This window comes from Nilaparvata lugens, chromosome 14 (genome assembly GCF_014356525.2).
Source record: "Nilaparvata lugens isolate BPH chromosome 14, ASM1435652v1, whole genome shotgun sequence".
Classification (NCBI taxonomy): domain Eukaryota; kingdom Metazoa; phylum Arthropoda; class Insecta; order Hemiptera; family Delphacidae; genus Nilaparvata; species Nilaparvata lugens.
This window is the reverse complement of record NC_052517.1, coordinates 4571828-4591115: the sequence shown is the minus strand read 5'-3', so window position 1 is coordinate 4591115 and position 19288 is coordinate 4571828. Positions and strand designations below refer to the sequence as shown.

General features: G+C 33.9%; 1 protein-coding gene across 6 annotated transcripts in view; it reads left to right on the top strand.

Annotated features, from left to right (window-relative positions):
- The first annotated feature begins 4115 nt into the window (after positions 1 to 4115).
- Positions 4116 to 19288, top strand: part of LOC111057373 (broad-complex core protein) — a 44309-nt gene continuing 29136 nt past the window's right edge. For 2 of the 6 annotated variants that reach the window (XM_039440576.1, XM_039440575.1), the window contains exon 1: positions 4117 to 4988. The gene's annotated coding sequence lies outside the window, so the exon portion shown is untranslated. Of the gene's footprint in view, positions 4989 to 19288 lie in introns of all 6 variants that reach the window. The other 4 variants (XM_039440574.1, XM_039440577.1, XM_039440578.1 and 1 more) reach the window with 4 other exon arrangements.

Here is a 19288-nt window from a genome sequence, read left to right as displayed (position 1 = left end):
TTCGTTTATATATCAATTAGTAAACAGTTATTGAATTTTATTTCAGTTTATAACCTGAAGATGGTATAATATATGACCGGAACTAGTTGTTCAACCATTTTGAAGTTTTTTTTTTAAATAAAGGGTGCTATAAGATTTATTTTGTTTTATCATGATTATTATATATAGAGTGTTCCTCGAAAGGTGTAACAGCCGAAGAACTTAGATTCAACATAAAATTCGCAACAAAAGATGTCCAGTAAAATGTTCTTATATCAACCTTAGTTTTCTAGATAACCTTAGAAAAAAATCAATAGCTAGAAAACAATCAGCCAAAATGTTAATCCTAGGATTTGATTGGTAACAGAAAAATATTTTCCAATCAGATTCATATAATATGATCTTTTATCTGACGTATTTAAACTTTTTATGAGCACTCAAACTAGAAAAAGTAGACCACATTCGTCGAGTTTAAAACCAAATTCCAAACAGTTTGAACGCTTATAAAAAGAAGTATAACTTCCACAATGTTCATAAACAATCTGGCAACGTTGTAATGGCTTGAACACCATTGAAGCTACCTATTCATCGACGAATGCTTACAAATTACAGTGACTCTCTCTATAATATATAACAACATAAAATATAATAAATACACACAAGAGATTGAACAGATATTGTTATGTAGATATGTTTTTTCGGATATCTAAATTATATATTCATACAGAAGTTGTGAGAGTAGAAGAGGAAGCAAGATATATTTCCTACACAGCGCATGTGTGAAGTAGAGGAGGAGGAGAAAGAAGAGGAAGATGAGGAGGAGCAGGAGGTGGTGGTGGTGGAGGAGAATGAGGAGAATGAGGAGGAGGTGGTAGAGTAGGAGTTGGAGAAGACTTGAATAACATTGTTCACTATTTACAGTGTTGGTAGTGAGTTAAAACGAATTAAATTTTTCAGAGGAGGCCTACCCCTCCTCCTCCTTCTCCTCCTCAACTAACTACCCCTAACCCCCCAGCAACTCATCATAGGAAACATGCGCACATACACTTTTTGTGTGGTAAGGGGGTGATTCGCGCGATTTAATGATTTTTTCTCTCCTACCCACTCTTTCTTACTCACTCTCGCTTTCTCTCTCATCTCACAACCGCGAGAATGACGTCACAACTACCCTAGGCCTCCTTTCTACTTCCTATTTCTGGAATTATAATTCTGTTTCTTCTCGTATAGTCTTTTCTTCTCCTTCTTCTTCTTCTTCCTTGTTCTGCTGCTGCTACTACTACCTAGGTCTCTTCTGCTTTGGTATCCTTCTTCTTCTTCTTCTTCTTCTTCTTCGTCTTGTTTATTCATACATTTATAGATACACTATTATCATTCCTAGCTCATTATGAATGATTGGGAAAGGAACAACAGACTCAAAAAAAATTCCTAAATTTCGATAGAATCAGTCCAAAAATCTCTGAATTTTCCTAAATTTTGAAAGAACAAGTCCAAAAATTTCAAAATTTTGTTAAAATTAGTTCAAAAATTCAAAAAAATTTCCTTAATTTTGATTGAATCAGTCCAAAAATCAAAAAAATTTCCTAAATTTTGAAAGAACCAGTCCAAAAATTTTAAAATTTTCCTAAATTTTGTTAAAATCAGTTCAAAAATTCAAAGAAAATTCTAAATTTTGATATAATCAGTCCAAAAATTGTCCACAATTTTTATTGAAACATTTCAAAAATTCTCCTAAATTTTTAAAGAATAAGTTCAAAAATCCTAAAATTTTCCTAAATTATGATTGAATCAGTCCAAAAATCCAAGATTTTACCTAAATTTTGATAAAATCAGTCCAAAAAACCCAAACTTTTGATAGAAATAGTCCAAAATTTCCTAAATTTTCATAGAATCAGTCCAAAAATCCCAAAATTTTGATGGAAAAAAAAATAGGTTTATCACTTCATTATTATAACTGCTCCTCCTTTGCCCCATACACTATTTTCTGTTTTACTAGGGGGAGAAAATTTACATAAAATTGAAAAGTGTGGATTTTTTACAATTTTTCTTCAGATTTTTTTCCCCTGCTCCTTGTTCTCTACTTGTTCCACGTTTCTTTCTAATCATTTCCCACAAGTTCAAGCTTTCTCTCTTTTTTCTTTGTTTTTATATAAATTTATTATCTGTAGGTTTTGAATTATTCTTGATCTCCTGCATTTTTACACACATATTATCACACTATTTGGTAATAACATGGACATGATGTCGTTTATTTAATTGTCATTACTCTTTTATCATATCCATTTTTAATTATTATTTGTTCAATTGAAGAGTAAAGACTCCTGCCCCCTCCTTATTCTTCTTCTGCTTCCATATTTTCATTACTTTTTAATCATGTCCATTTTTATTTATTATTTGTTTACTTGAAGAGTGAAGACTCCTGCCCTCTCCTTCTTTTTCTTCCCCTATTTCCTCCCATTCTTTATCTCCTTCTACTTCTTGAAAGTGAGATCGGCACAGGATGATTCTGACAGTAGGCTCAACTCCTGTTTCTAGGAACTCTGTTTTTGAGCGGGGTGCTGGCGCTAATATCCACTCAAACAGGGGGCTCTATTCACCCTCCCACCCCCGACCAATATTATCAGGAAGGGTGGAGAAGGAAAGGTACCACTCCTATACCAACCCAACCCAACCCTTACAGTTGTAACCCGTGTGAGGGGTGAGAGAGAGAGAAGGTGGAGGTGGTTAAAAAGGGGTAGCGAAAACTAGAAACTCTCGCGAAGCCGCGGCGCAAAATCGCGAGGGCTGAATTAGAGGAGGAGGAGGAGGAGGAGGAGGTGGTGGCGGAGGAGAAGGAGGAAGTAAAAGTGTAGTTTCCATGTGCAAAGAGTGCGGAGGGATGATGTTGTGTAAAAGAGTATACATATATAGTTAGACTTTTTAGAGGGGTCAGGAGAGGTACACGCTTCACCTCCCCCCACACTTCTCCTACCACTGTAAATACAGTGGGGGAGTTGTTGTAAAGAGTAGAGAGTTTTTAGCTCACCCCCTCATCACACTGTCTTAGCGCGCGGTAGGGCTGATGGTGATGGTAAAAATGGTTAGGGGTTGTAAAAAAGGGTGGGGGTTGTTTGAAAAACGGGTGGGGGGGTAAAATAGGGGTAGAGAGTGTTGGGGTGGGGGAGGACAACGAATAGGCGCGTTCTGTGCTCTAGCCTTTGCGAAACGGTCCTCTCTCATTAATGCGCGTAGAATATGCAATTTCATTTCCCTCTTCCCCCTCTACTACCACCACCACCTCCTCCTCCTCCTCATCACTTCCTACTACTAACATTACTCCGCTCTTCTTACTGTGTAGAACATCATAGTGCGTTCACGCACGCACGCAGCACCGCGAGCTGCAAAAACGAACCCACTATAGATAGGCGGCTCAGCTTTTATTGCAGAGTTTGATGACAGAGAGTGGTAGTTAGTCAGTCATCTAAGAACAGCGGAGCGCGAAGGACATAGTAGGCCCCCGGTTCACACTGAACCTGAACATAACATACCGCCCACCTTTTCGGAAATTGTCGCTCTTCGGGCGCCAGTGTGGTACAATCGAACTGGACCTGATAACTTACCGCCCTCATTCTCTCGGAGATTGTAGTTTTTCGGCCCCCAGTGAGTTACAAACGTGCGGGAAAATCTTCACAATCTTTGATAAATTTGGGTGAAACATTTCAAACCTCACTGACAAGCCCCTGTTGTTTGGATAGTACACAAAACATCGGTAACTGTTTAAAATCGCGGTGAAAATTGGTCCCCTCGGTAACAAAGACCCCGTTTACACCTGTTACACCGGTGACTTTGCCACAGTTCTAATTAGAATTCCAAAATCATCAGTACCTGTTAACAGTTTTGATATTGAAATTGAAGTTAAGTGGGAGATTGAACTCTCTGTAACAAGTGCTTATTGGTACCAGAATTAGAGTAGATTTGGGAACAACATCTTCACCCTTGGTAACAAATCTTCAGTGTGTTGTGGGGAGACATCGGTAACTGTGACTGGATTTTGGAAACTGTTACAAAGTTTTGGGAACATCAAAAATTTGTGGAGTAGTGTCTGAAGGAATTCAACAGCTTTACATCGAAAAGAAGCTACATGTATCAACATCTACTAGTTTGAACTCTCCCGGTGTTATATAGTTCACAAAGTTAAAATACACTACAACAGATCAGCATAAATAAAAATCTAGGCTATTCAGTGTTTAACAGAAGATCACAAGCTTTCTAATGACTTGAACAATAGTGGATAAAGTGAGACGCCTGTGCTGAAGATCACCCGCCAAAAATTATGTTGGTCACAGAAAAATCATCAACAATGACAGGGAGTGAAATTTGGGATTTTAAACAAAATTGGAGTGGAATTTGAAGTCAAACGGGTAAGCCTGGCCACAAATACTGGTAAAAATTGCGGGGAACAGTGCAAATTTTGACAATTTTAGGGTGAAAACGACAGGGGTTGGAAAAAACAGTGGAGTTTTATAGGTTTAGAAAACGAAATATTGAGAATTTTGGGTTGGATTTTGTGAATTTGTCTACCTGTGTTTGAAATTTAAGGTTTTGATAAATGGAATTGAAAAAAATAGTATGAGATTCGAGTATTTGTGGCCAAGGGGTGCGAGTTTTGTATGAATGGATGAGACAACAGAGTGTCTTGAAGAACGAAACCAGACTGGAGCAAAATTGGTATCTGGCGCATGGCTATTGCTGTCTGTATCAACTCTGTGGTGTGGGTTAGACGCCGTAATGGCTACCCTGAAGCACAGGCGTCCAAAAGTTGCCAACAAAGATTATTATTATGCTGTGATCTTAATTTAAGTAACAATTAGGTTTAGTTAGTAATTATTAGGTACATTGTTCACCCCTTCTAATGTAAAAAGTCTGTAAACCGCGGCCAAAAGTTAACAATATTCACACAACGTACAACTATCTACCTACCTACAAGCAACAAGGAAACATATCTAGGATAATTTTCACGAAATACATAACCGGTGAGTAATTTCTATGTTATTACAAACAATTTTTCAATATTTTCCACCTCGAATATCGTATTTTTACCCCAAATGTATCTCCCCAAACATTGACAGTTCCTAACCTAAAACAATAACACTTCTCGCTCCGCGTCAAACGATCGTAAAAACCGAAATTGTAAAGATCTCCGTGTATTTTCGGTTATATTTTGGTGTAAATACACTACTAAACAGTATTTTATTGATTATTTCCATCATAAATCCATTGAAATTTGTAGATAAGTGTCAAAAACTGAACTATTAACTGAAAATTCAGGGTTAGAATTGAGGCGGGTTTTCATGAAATTCTAGTGAAATATTGTAAACTTTGATTTGAAATATGGTTTAATTGTCAAATATACATTTTTAGGTGTGATTTTTGTTGTATTTAAATAGGTTTTGATGCTTCATAGTGGAATATTTTGTTGGATTCGTTGTGATGTTTATACAGTTTCTACCTGATTTGATACCTACCGCACCGGTCTAGCTAGAATTTTGTTCAAATTTTCCAAAAAACATTTGATTCAAATCAAGGTCCATCTTGAGATATGAAATTTTTGGATATAAATTTGTTGAAATCCAATAGATTTTTATGTTTTACACTGGAATATTGAGTTGCATCAACATGAGATTTGAAAAATTTTAACAACTATTTAAATCTATCGGTCTAAATTCTTTGAAAATAAAATGCATCTTCAATGAAATATTTCTTGTTTTAATGATCTAGCAATTAACTTCGTATATTTCGAGTACTTTTTGCGACTGTATTTCCTGAAAATTTCCTAAAGAATCTATTCGCGTTAATGTATTTTTTATCTTCAATTATTCTCTTATCTAATTTTTTTCACTTGTAACTAGAAAAACCGAGATCAAGTATTGAAGAATGTTCTATTGTTTTTGAAGTGTCAAGTAGTTAACTAGCCGAATGTTTTACAAGTCGAGATTAATAAGGTAATTGCAAGATCTATTAAACTTGAGTGTATCGTGAATATTGCCAGTATTGATAGATTTCTCTTATACAGTTGAATAGGCTAATTTCTCTCGTTTTTGTATTAGATTGCAGGTATAAAATCGTAAATTTGAATTATTTTTAATACATTTGTTCAAATTTTACCGGTAACATGAATTTACTTTTTTATTTTCCATCTCTATTATAATATTCACATCCCAAAACAATATTAATTTAGATTTGATTAGTGTAGCACCAATGGATAGTAAATTTTTGTGTTCATTTGCTAGTTCAATTTTGTCAATTTTTTGATCTTAGAAATAAGCTATACTAATTTTAAAAATAAAATTTAAATTCATGTTTAGCAGCAATATATCTTATAGGTACAGGATATTTTTGAAATATTAAAAAAATAGCAATGTGCGGAAAATCGTAAATATTTTGTCAATAGAATAAAATATTCTTTATTGTCATTAAGCACATAGTGCAATATACATAGTCATCAAGAAACAAAATGTACATACAATATTCATACAAAATACACACAAATACAGGATGAAACAATCAACACAAATCAATATGAAGTCTGAATACAAATAACAATAAGCTTCCACAAAATATATGAGTTCTATACATGAATAATAGCCTACTTGAATATATACACCGTAGCCTATAAATATATTTAACAGTGAAATAAGTCATGAATAGACCTACATCTTGAATCAATATAATATGTTGTTATATCTGTCATATTGAATTTGTTAATAACAATCATCAAAACATAATGAATCATCTTTTTAAAAATAAATATACATTTTTCCGCTGCTTCTAAAATGAAAGTAGGGTGAAATTGTGTTGAATAGGAATGATTTTTTCCTGATTTCAACATATTATCGTCGGTAATTTGAAGTTTATAAACTTTAAAATATTAAATCATTAACATTAACTTATTGCTAAAAGAAAATTAATAAATTTCATCCAATGTCTTATAGTATAATTTGCTATAAGTAACTAAATCAATTCAGAATATTTACTATATCTGCAATATATCAATTCATTGAGTCTTTATTATTGAAATAACAATATATCAATTCAATATATATATTCTGCAATATATCAATTCATTGAGTCTTTCTTATTGAAATAACAATGTTGAATTAGAAGGTATTTTGAGTTGCTTTGAACTAATAGTCTTGTTGTAGAAACATTTTACTTTAAATAAACAAACCCTCATACCCGCAAGAACTTAAATTATGGGATTATAGACTTCTTCTACTAAAATTTTTTTATGTAGGCTACTCCATTTAAAAATGATGAAAAATATCCTTAATATTAGTCTCAATTCCATTGAAAAATATCTCATAGGGTACCTTTTAGAAGTATTGTCAAAATTTGTTACAGTATAAGGCTATTTTCATAGAATGTTTCAATATTTTTGTCACAACCTTCTATTTTGTTACTCAGTTTTCTAGAAAAACCCAAAATTGATTTAAGCTACTAAAGTAGGTGTACTGCTTTCTTCATAAAGATAAATTATTCAACAAAGAATGATCTGAAAACTTGTAAAAATAATGAAATAAATAAATAATAAGATTAGTACTAATAAAACCCACTAATATTGGTTCCAAATTTTAAAGAAATCATGCTTCAAATATGTATAACCATGGAGTAAAGTACCGCTACTATCTTGTATTATTTTTCTCTGGTAAAACCTGTCAAAAATTTGAATTAATTCCAATTTTTCAAACAATTTCTCGCCTCTCTCATAAAAATTTGACTCTTGAATGCAGCAGCAAAATTTATCGTTGTAAAACTTTAATTGCCAATTTTTTACACTACGATTGAAACTCTCTATGTGTTATCTAAGTGTTAGATAATATTTTAGCAAAAATAGTTTTGCTTTTGGAGTGCCATTAGTACTTGACTATATCATAGTAAGAGACTCATTTTAAACTGTCATAAATCTATTGAAAATAACACTACTGCTAAACATTAAACTGATGCCGACATTTTGAATTGAAACTATAGTGTTTTATCGTATTTTATTTCTCGATGATAATTTTTTTTTGTACTTTAGTATGGAGTTCTTCAAATCTAGAGTAATTATCCATCATTTTCTACATTATTAATATCAGTAGTTAGGCAATTTTTTTGTAGATAAATGATATTTTATGGCTGAAATTTTAGTTTAGTATGGAGTTCTTCAATCTTAGAGTAATTATTCATCATTTTCTACATTATTAATATCAGTAGTTAGGCAATTTTTTTGTAGATAAATGATATTTTATGGCTGAAATTTTAGCATAATCAAAAAACTAGTATGATCTAGTATCCTTGTTAAAATATTTGGGAAGAAATGGAATAATTGGAGTTTGTGTTCCCAAAAACACAAATTACTGACTTGTAACAACAGGATGCTGAGAAGTGAGATTCATGTTTTAAACTCAGCACCTGATTAACATTGGTGTTGCTATCCTTGTCTGTCATTAGACAATGCAGATAACTCTATCCTTTTCTAAAATTCATGTTCTCAGATATACAAAGTACAAACGTGTAAACAATAGGATGATTCAAGTGAGATTCACGAGGTCTTAAGGTGCGTACAGATATACGCGCCGCGAACATGAGCAATTCACTTTTAATCAGCTGATGCCAAGCTATTTATATCTGTATCTTATCGTTTCTGTAAAAATACAGATATAATCAGCTGATTAAAAGTGAATTGCTCATGTTCGCGGCGCGTATATCTGTACGCACCTTAAGATTCAAGTCCACGGTTTGGCATCTCTCTTAATGTTTAAATGTTTATATTTTGAGCATTTACGGCGAAATAGATTTTCATGAAATTTGACAGGTATGTTCCTTTTTAAATTGCGCGTCGACGTATATACAAGGTTTTTGGAAATTTTGCATTTCAAGGATAGTATAAAAGGAAAAAGGAGCCTCCTTCATTTCCATAAGGTCTATAGTTTCAATCAGGTACTTGTGGATGAAAATATTGCTTGAAATTTTGCATTTCAAGGATAATATATAAGGTAAAATCTGGTGTGGCGCACTCACAAAACTTTCCTTGCCGTTATAAAAATTTATCACCTGACGCTAGTGTTCCCGCGCATCTCAAGTCTACTATGCAAAGATCTAAGCCAGCTGGTGACAGGACTATAACGCTGGAGACACACGAGGTCTGCTATCTTGTCATAGTGAATGATTTAATAGAATCAACAGTTGCCAACAGTTTGCAATTGAAATAATAACATTTTCATTATGAAAATTTTCATTTTCATAGGGCAAGGAAAGTAAAAAGGAGCCGCCTTCATACGCCAATATTAGAGTAGAATCAGACTATAGAATTATTTATCATAGATCAGCTGTCTAGTGGACTATAATACTACCCGTTCAAAAACATGGAACATCTTGAAAATGTATCTTTTCATCAACGTTGTAGACAGTTGCAGCCAGACCTGATAACAGCGCTCACACTCACATTCCGGGACGACACGTCACGATACGATAGGACAGAAAGCTCTATGTTTATTTAGGATTTTTATAGACATTTTAAATTGATAAATTATCCATTAATTTTTGAGAAAACATAACAACAGGTCAATTTAACTTACTGAGCGTGAGGTCTACTGTTCACAGAACTACTAGTATAGAAATAAAATAAAAGTCATCATCTACCCTATAATAATTATATCCATAATATGCCTAATAAATGAAAGAACTGGTTTATACAGGTAGGGGATAGGAAATTCACGAATGACGCATCATCACGTCTCAACTACTCACTGACCAACTTCAAATTTTGCATATAGATTCTTAATTAACCGAGGATGGTTATAGGCCTATTTTCAATTCAGTCTGTCAAGTTTTAAAATAGACACTTGCCAAGCACGGGTCTTCTGCTAGTTAAATGATAAATTTTTATAATTGAATAGAATATTTTGTCAAGAAAATATATTTCTTCATTGTTGAGTCATGATCTGGCAACGTTGCGGAGGTATAGAAGGATAGCGTTATCTGCTTTGTGGAATGATAGACAAGGATAACAACACCAAAGTTAATCAAATACTGCCATTATAACGTGGACTTCACTATAGAACATTTTTCGATGATCAAATAATAAATTTTCTTGATTGAGATTAAATATTCTGTCAATTAATGATATAATATCCTGTTTTGTATCAAATCATGGTGTTGTGTATCAATAGGATAGCAACACTAATGTTAATCAAACACTGCCATTATAACATGGACCTCACTATAGCAATTAGTGTTCGACAATATGATACAGTATCAACACACATGATACAGTATCATCTCAACTTGATACACAACACCATAATTTGATACAAAACAGGATAGAGCTATCTGCTTTGTGGAATGATAGACAAGGATAGCAACACTAATGTTAATCAAACACTGCCATTATAACATGGACCTCACTATAGCAATTAGTGTTCGACAATATGATACAGTATCAACACACATGATACAGTATCATCTCAACTTGATACACAACACCATAATTTGATACAAAACAGGATAGCGCTATCTGTTATGTCGTATGATAGACAAGGATAGCAACACAAAAGTTAATAAAATACTGCTATTATAACGTGGACCTCACTATAGCAATTAGTGTTCGACAATATGACACAGTATCAACACACATGATACAGTATCATCTCAACTTGATACACAACACCATAATTGATACAAAACAGGATAGCGCTATCTGTTATGTGGAATGATAGACAAGGATAGCAACACTAATGTTAATCAAACACTGCCATTATAACATGGACCTCACTATAGCAATTAGTGTTCGACAATATGATACAGTATCAACACACATGATACAGTATCATCTCAACTTGATACACAACACCATAATTTGATACAAAACAGGATAGCGCTATCTGTTATGTCGTATGATAGACAAGGATAGCAACACAAAAGTTAATAAAATACTGCTATTATAACGTGGACCTCCTCACTATGTATGTTCAGATTCATTAATTATTATCATTTCAATTAGGTCAAAATAAAGTCGAAAACAGGTGGCTGATTTCTGTCAGTTTGAGATGCATCTTACTGTAGTCCATTCTCCAAAAAAAGCGTATAGCTTTCAAAGTGTAGTCCGAAAAAAATAAATTGAAATTCTCAGCCAGACCCGTTTTGCAGCCCACAGACTAAAAAGTGCAGCTCACAAAACTAGTTTTCGTAGGATTTTGATGTGACCGTTGCAAAAAAGGAACGAATACTTGAGAGTGATACGAAAACTGAACGAACACTGATACGAAAAGCAGCTCTATAGTGAGGTCCATGTTATAATGGCAGTATTTGATTAACATTGGTGTTGCTATCCTTGTCTATCATTCCACAAAGCAGATAGCGATATCTTGTTCTGTATCAAATTATGGTGTTGTGTATCAAGTTGAGATGATACTGTATCATATTGTGTTGGTACTGTATCATATTGTCGAACAATAAATAATAATTGATAAGTGAGGTCCTAATTGATTGACCGAGCGAAGTGAGGTCTAAGATTCAAGTCGACGGTTTGACATTTCTCTTAATGTTTATATGTTGCGCATTTACGGCGAAACGCGGTAATAGATTTTCATGAAATTTGAAAGGTATGTTCCTTTTTGAATTGCGCGTCGACGTATATACAAGGTTTTTGGAAATTTTGCATTCCAAGGATAATATAAAAGGAAAAAGGAGCCTCCTTCATACGCCAATATTAGAGTAAAAATCAGACTATAGAATTATGCATCATAAATCAGCTGACAAGTGATTACACAGATGTGTGGAGAAGCCAGTCTATTGCTGTATTTCCAAAGACCTTAAAGAGATATAGACCCACAATGCCTATGCCTTCCCAATGATAGCTCTTACTTGAAATTGAAGGCCGCCATTGGGGTATTTTAGCACGAGATATTATATCTATATATATTTGTAATACAATAGATCACAAAGGCATTGGTGGCATTGGTATGTAATAATCTTATGGGTTGCCCCCTCAATGGCGGATTTCAATTCCAAGTACGACACTAGCGCTGTATGTGAGTCTATACATCTTTAAGGTCTTTGTGTATTTCCATAAGGTCTATAGTTTCAATCAGGTACTTGTGGATGAGAATTCTGCGCGAGGTCTACTGTTCACAGAACTAGTAGTATAGTGAGGTCCACGTTATAATGGCAGAATTCGATTAACATTATTATTGCTATTCCTTGTCTATCATCCTTGCATCATGTTCGTATCATTTTTCTCTAGTGAGGTCCACGTTATAATGGCAGTATTTGATTAACATTGGTGTTGCTATCCTTGTCTATCATTCCACAAAGCAGATAGCGATATCTTGTTCTGTATCAAATTATGGTGTTGTGTATCAAGTTGAGATGATACTGTATCATATTGTGTTGGTACTGTATCATATTGTCGAACAATAAATAATAATTGATAAGTGAGGTCCTAATTGATTGACCGAGCGAAGTGAGGTCTAAGATTCAAGTCGACGGTTTGACATTTCTCTTAATGTTTATATGTTGCGCATTTACGGCGAAACGCGGTAATAGATTTTCATGAAATTTGAAAGGTATGTTCCTTTTTGAATTGCGCGTCGACGTATATACAAGGTTTTTGGAAATTTTGCATTCCAAGGATAATATAAAAGGAAAAAGGAGCCTCCTTCATACGCCAATATTAGAGTAAAAATCAGACTATAGAATTATGCATCATAAATCAGCTGACAAGTGATTACACAGATGTGTGGAGAAGCCAGTCTATTGCTGTATTTCCAAAGACCTTAAAGAGATATAGACCCACAATGCCTATGCCTTCCCAATGATAGCTCTTACTTGAAATTGAAGGCCGCCATTGGGGTATTTTAGCACGAGATATTATATCTATATATATTTGTAATACAATAGATCACAAAGGCATTGGTGGCATTGGTATGTAATAATCTTATGGGTTGCCCCCTCAATGGCGGATTTCAATTCCAAGTACGACACTAGCGCTGTATGTGAGTCTATACATCTTTAAGGTCTTTGTGTATTTCCATAAGGTCTATAGTTTCAATCAGGTACTTGTGGATGAGAATTCTGCGCGAGGTCTACTGTTCACAGAACTAGTAGTATAGTGAGGTCCACGTTATAATGGCAGAATTCGATTAACATTATTATTGCTATTCCTTGTCTATCATCCTTGCATCATGTTCGTATCATTTTTCTCTAGTGAGGTCCACGTTATAATGGCAGTATTTGATTAACATTGGTGTTGCTATCCTTGTCTGTCATTCCACAAAGCAGATAGCGCTTTATCATAGAGAAAATATAGCATAGGAGATATCTCATGGTTTGTAGAATTCATTCAAAGTATGGAGGTTTTGTATTAAATTATGATCAAGTTATGATAATTATGTATCAAGTTGTGTTGATACTGTATCATATTTAGTTGATACTGTATCATATGTCGAAAATTGAATGCTTATAGTGAGGTCCAAGTTATAATGGCTGTATTTGACAAACATTGGTGATGCTATCCTTGTCTTTCATTCAACAAAGCAGATAGCGCTATCCTACTCTAGCTCTGCAACCTTGCCAAATGGGGTTTTAACAATTCAGGCATATATAATCAATTCACAGAATATTTAATCTCAATCAAGAACATTTATTATTTGATCATCGACAAATGTTCTATAGTGAGGTCCACGTTATAATGGCAGTGTTTGATTAGCAATGGTGTTGCTATCCTTGTCTATCATTCGACAATACAGATAGCATTATCCTTTTCAAGCTTGGCTTTTTAACAATTTAGGCATATAATCAATTTACGCCATATTTTTTCATCATTTATTGATTAATACAATGAGTACATCATTAAAATGATAGGGAGAGGAAAAATAAGGTAACCTTGTGCTATTCCTCTCCCAAATTTAGATAACACATAGTCCGAAATTGGTTAAGTCTTGTAATTGTTCACTTCACAAAATTTTTAGTCCAATTATGAAAATTCATTATTAAATCTTTCGAAATATAATATGTTCTTGACAAATAAAATATAATTGATTATTTTTAGACAAGAATGAACAGTTGATATTACATCAATAAACCTGTATCAGCTACCGTCTATAGAAGGCATTGACAAGACAGAGGTTCGGCAACGTTTTACTCCTATCTTTCTCCACTGCCATTATAACGTGGACCTCACTATATTCAAATAAAATATAATTATTTAAACAAGAATTAACAGTTAATATTACATCAGATATACCGGTATCATCTACCGTCTATAGAAGGCATTGACAAGACAGAGGTTCGGCAACGTTTTACTCCTATCTTTCTCCACTGCCATTATAACGTGGACCTCACTATAGTCAAATAAAATATAATTGATTATTTTAAACAAGAATGAACAGTTAATATTACATCAGATATACCGGTATCACCTATTCTCTATAGAAGGCATTGACAAGACAGAGGTTCGGCAACGTTTTACTCCCATCTTTCTCCACTGCCATTATAACGTGGACCTCACTATAGTCAAATATAATATAATTGATTATTTTAAACAAGAATTAACAGTTAATATTACATCATTTGGTAGAGAGTTAGTGGGGAGGATATTTTTAATATTCTTTCCGAAGAATGGACATTGATATGTCCAAAGCTCCGCCAATTTATGTACATGCATAACAATATAATTATTATCTATAGTTATTATATTACAAATTGCTTTTTCATATCATATACAGTTCAATAATTATTTTCTTAGTCTATATCATGTAAATTCATCCATAATGTTGCTGTATTGTAAGCTATTGTGTATAAGTGTATAAGACAGTATATTATATTGTAATCTACATAAATAAAGTACTCAATCAATCATATACACCGGTATCAGCTATGCTCGATAGAAGGCATTGACAAGACAGAGGTTCGGCAACGTTCTTCTCCTATATTTCTCCACTGCCATTATAACGTGGACCACACTATAGTAGGATTTCTGAAGTGACCGTTGCGACTTGCAAAAAATAAAAACAAATTCAAAGAAGAGTGACAGGAAAACTGAACGAAAACTGATACGAAAAGCAGCTCCATAGTATGAGACGAGCAGAGTCCTCCCTAACTCTGTCAGCATTGGTTGGATGTGGACCATTGATATAGTGTTCATAAGGAGAGCTGCCAGATTGAAGTGAATTCAAGTGCAGTGACCGGCCACTTATGCTAATGCTTTGCACACATTAGTTTTATATTCGGACATTTTGAGGGGCAGGTTTCAGCGAATCGTAGAGGAGGAGGAGGAGGGTGATTGGTGAAGGAGGAGGAGGGGGATGAGAAGTGAGGAGGCTTGTGCCAAATTTCTTCTGGGACCGGTTATTTTTTTTCTAGTTGTCGTGGTCGCGATCAGATAGATTTTTTCCTTGATCTGTTGTACGGACTGACACTGGTGATCAGAGGTGTAGTTTTAGTTGGATGCAAGATGAATATGAAGGAGTGATTGAAGAAGAAGGAGAATAGGAGGAAGAAGAAGGAGAAAAAGAATAAGGAGAAGTGGAGGAGGAAGTAGAAGAAGAAGAAAAAGTAGAAGTAGAAGTGATTGAAGAAGGAGGAGAAGTGGAGGAAGAAGAAGAAGAAGGAGAAGTGGATGAGGAAGTAGAAGAAAAAGAAGAAGAAGATGGAGAAGAAATTGAGGAAGACGAAGGAAGGAAATATAAGCAGTAGAAGTGATTGAAGAAGAAGAAGGAGAAGAAGAAGAAGAAGAAGAAGAAGAAGAAGGAGAAGTGGATGAGGAAGTAGAAGAAAAAGAAGAAGAAGATGGAGAAGAAATTGAGGAAGACGAAGGAAGGAAATATAAGCAGTAGAAGTGATTGAAGAAGAAGAAGAAGAAGAAGAAGAAGAAGAAGAAGAAGAAGAAGGAGAAGTGGATGAGGAAGTAGAAGAAAAAGAAGAAGAAGATGGAGAAGAAATTGAGGAAGACGAAGGAAGGAAATATAAGCAGTAGAAGTGATTGAAGAAGAAGAAGAAGGAGAAGAAGAAGAAGAAGAAGAAGAAGAAGAAGAAGAAGAAGAAGAAGAAGAAGAAGAAGAAGAGAAGAAGAAGAAGAAGAAGAAGAAGATGAAGATGAAGAAAAAATTGGGGAAGATTAGATTATATTAGATTTCTTTATTCATGTATGTTACAATATTTACTGGCTTATACACTAATTTACATTAAATGACGATAATGCTAGTTATTCAAAGAATTTCACAAAGTATAAATAATTAATCAATAAAATAATTAACATAAATATAGAAATGCAATTAGAATAACGATAATATTAGATTAGATTAGATTTCTTTATTCATGTATGTTACAATATTTACTGGCTTATACACTAATTTACATTAAATGACGATAATGCTAGTTATTCAAAGAATTTCACAAAGTATAAATAATTAATCAATAAAATAATTAACATAAATATAGAAATGCAATTAGAATAACGATAATATAATATTGTGATGTAACTTTATAAATCGGCGGTGTTTCAACAATAATTGTCGATTCTTTAAGAAGGATATAAAAAAATATCCTTCCCTTCAACACACGACTGGGTGGAGAGGAAGATGAAGATGGTGAGGAAGAGGTAGAAAAGGAAGAAGAAGAAGAAGAAGAAGAAGAAGAAGAAGAGATTGAAGAAGAAATTTAGGAAGAAGGAGAATAAAATAAGCACCGTAGATTGACAGAAAAAAATTGATGACCGCAAGATGATTAAACAAACAATTTTGTAGCAAATCTATTTGGTATATTGAGCTTTGTATACTGACTTTTAAAACCTTCTTTAACCTCAAAATTGTTCCAGCAGATTTTTAACTTGAATGTGTGAGGCTAGTTCGCCTCCATGGTGCACATTGGGTAACGCTAAATGGACTAGCAAATGATGGCGGTCAGATAAACTTATGTTCTCCTGACCAAAACCTACACAACATCTTATATAAATTGGAATATACAGTGTATAATATGTTGACATTTGAGACTCTTGAGCTATATATTTTTTGTATATCTGCCATACCCTAAATAAATAAGATAAATTGGTATATTGATACGTCCAGGAAGAAGATAGACAATGAGGAGGAATAGGTGGAGAGGAAGAAGAAAAAGAAGAAGAAGAAGAACGTAGACAGAAGAATAAGAAGGAGAAGAGGAAGAAGCGTTAGTTGAAGATGGAGAAATTGGAGAAATAAATCACGTGATTAAGACTTACCAGACAAATAGAGGTAAAGATGTTGTTGAAGCAAACCATAATCAATAGAAATATCTCCGAAAAGTAGAAGAATTGGATGAAAAAAAAATTAGCAAAAAAAGAAGACGAAGAAGAAGCAAGAGAACTACAAGTTTGCAAAAATAGGGGACAACTTTTAAAAGTTGAAACAAGTTTTTTTTTTATACCGACTGCACTCTATCCCTTCTCTCACTGTCCCTCTCTCTCTCTCTCTCTCTCTCTCTCTATCTATCTCTCTCTATTCGTGTGTGCTGAAAAGATTTTAGCATTTTTCCCCTTTTTTTAATGAACCGAATAAATAATCATGTACACGTGTCATCAGGCCTGCTCGGGCGCACAGGTTTCGGACGGAATTTTATTCTAGACATTTTTTTCTCTCTAAATAATGCATCTGAATTTTTTCCAAGCCTTGATATGTCGTCGCTAAACACGTTGAACTTCCAACGAAAAGTTGCAAACTTTTTATAAGTCGGTTAATAAGTTATAAGTTGTTCTAGGTGTTCTGTTGCAGTTGGATTTTAAATTGAGTTTCGATGAAAAAATTGAGAAAATAGAGTAATCAGATGCGTAAAAGTAGTCGGTTGCATGCTGGATTATTCGGTTGTTTTTTGGCGAATTTAATTCGAAGGTCTCATTAGTAAATGATGTTAGTTCAATGCAACACCTTGATGATCATTATATTCTCTTCCAACTGTTAGAATTCATTGACCGAACGTAGTGAGGTCTATGTTTTAACTTGGATTTGCTTTTGTCTGTCTGTATGTAACGCAATTACGGCCAAACGCGTTGTGGCAGAAATATTCTTTTTCAACTGTGCGTCGATGTATACACAAGGTTTTTTGAAATTTTTCACTTTAAGGATAATATGAAAGGAAAAGGAATTCCTCCATACTATGATTTCACTATAATAATTATTGACCGAGCGAAGTGAGGTCTACGATTCAAGTCGACGGTTTGGCATTTCTCGTAATGTTTATATGTTGCGCATTTACGGTGAAACGCGGTAATAGATTTTCATGAAATTTGACAGGTATGTTCCTTTTTTAATTGCGCGTCGACGTATATACAAGGTTTTTGGAAATTTTGCATTTCAAGGATAATATAAAAGGAAAAAGGAGCCTCCTTCATACGCCAATATTGGAGTAAAAATCAGACTATAGAATTATTCATCATAAAACAGCTGACAAGTGATTACACAGATGTGTGGAGAATAGAATAGAATAGAATAGAATTTATTGGTCATTCAATATTCACAAGAAATACATTGACTTTGTCAGATTACATTTTGAAATTAAAATTCATACATGAAAATTTAATACATAAATTCATAAATCACTATTACTACAGAAACTGCACCCAGATAATAAAAAAGAAATCATTCACAGTATACAAACATTCATTAATCAACACATATTTTATTTTATTTTTAAATTGTGCATATGTGAGTAACTTAAACTTGTCAGGTGTGGAGTTGTATAGCTTTATTGACATGAAATGCCAGTTTCTCTGCGATTTGGTATGGCTGTATTGAGGAATTCTAAGTCTATGTCTATTTCGTGTATTTAAGTTATGGTGATTATTATTTGAGTCATATTTTTCCAAATTTTTTTGTACATAACAAAGCCAGTCTATTGCTGTATTTCCATAAGGTCTATAGTTTCAATCAGGTACTTGTGGATGAGAATACTACGTGAGGTCTACTGTTCACAGACCTACTAATCTAGTTGCGTCAGTTGTTGATCGATGGAAGAATATATACTTTGTCGAGCACATGTTTATATCAACAAGTGGAAGAGGAAAAAGATGATGAAGAAGAAGAGTAAGAAGGAGTAGGAGACGATGAAGAAGACAGAGAAGAAGAATCAGAAGAGGACGTAGGAGAAGAAGAAGAAGAATACATGGAGAAAGACATGCATCATCGCATGCAATCATGTAGATGACACTGCGTTTCAGATTAGGCTGATCTCGGTTTTTGTCGAAGTTAGGTTAGTTTTTTTGCTCGTTTTTATCGGTCAGGTTAGGTTAGTTGTCAACGTTGGGACACGACATGACCTTTTT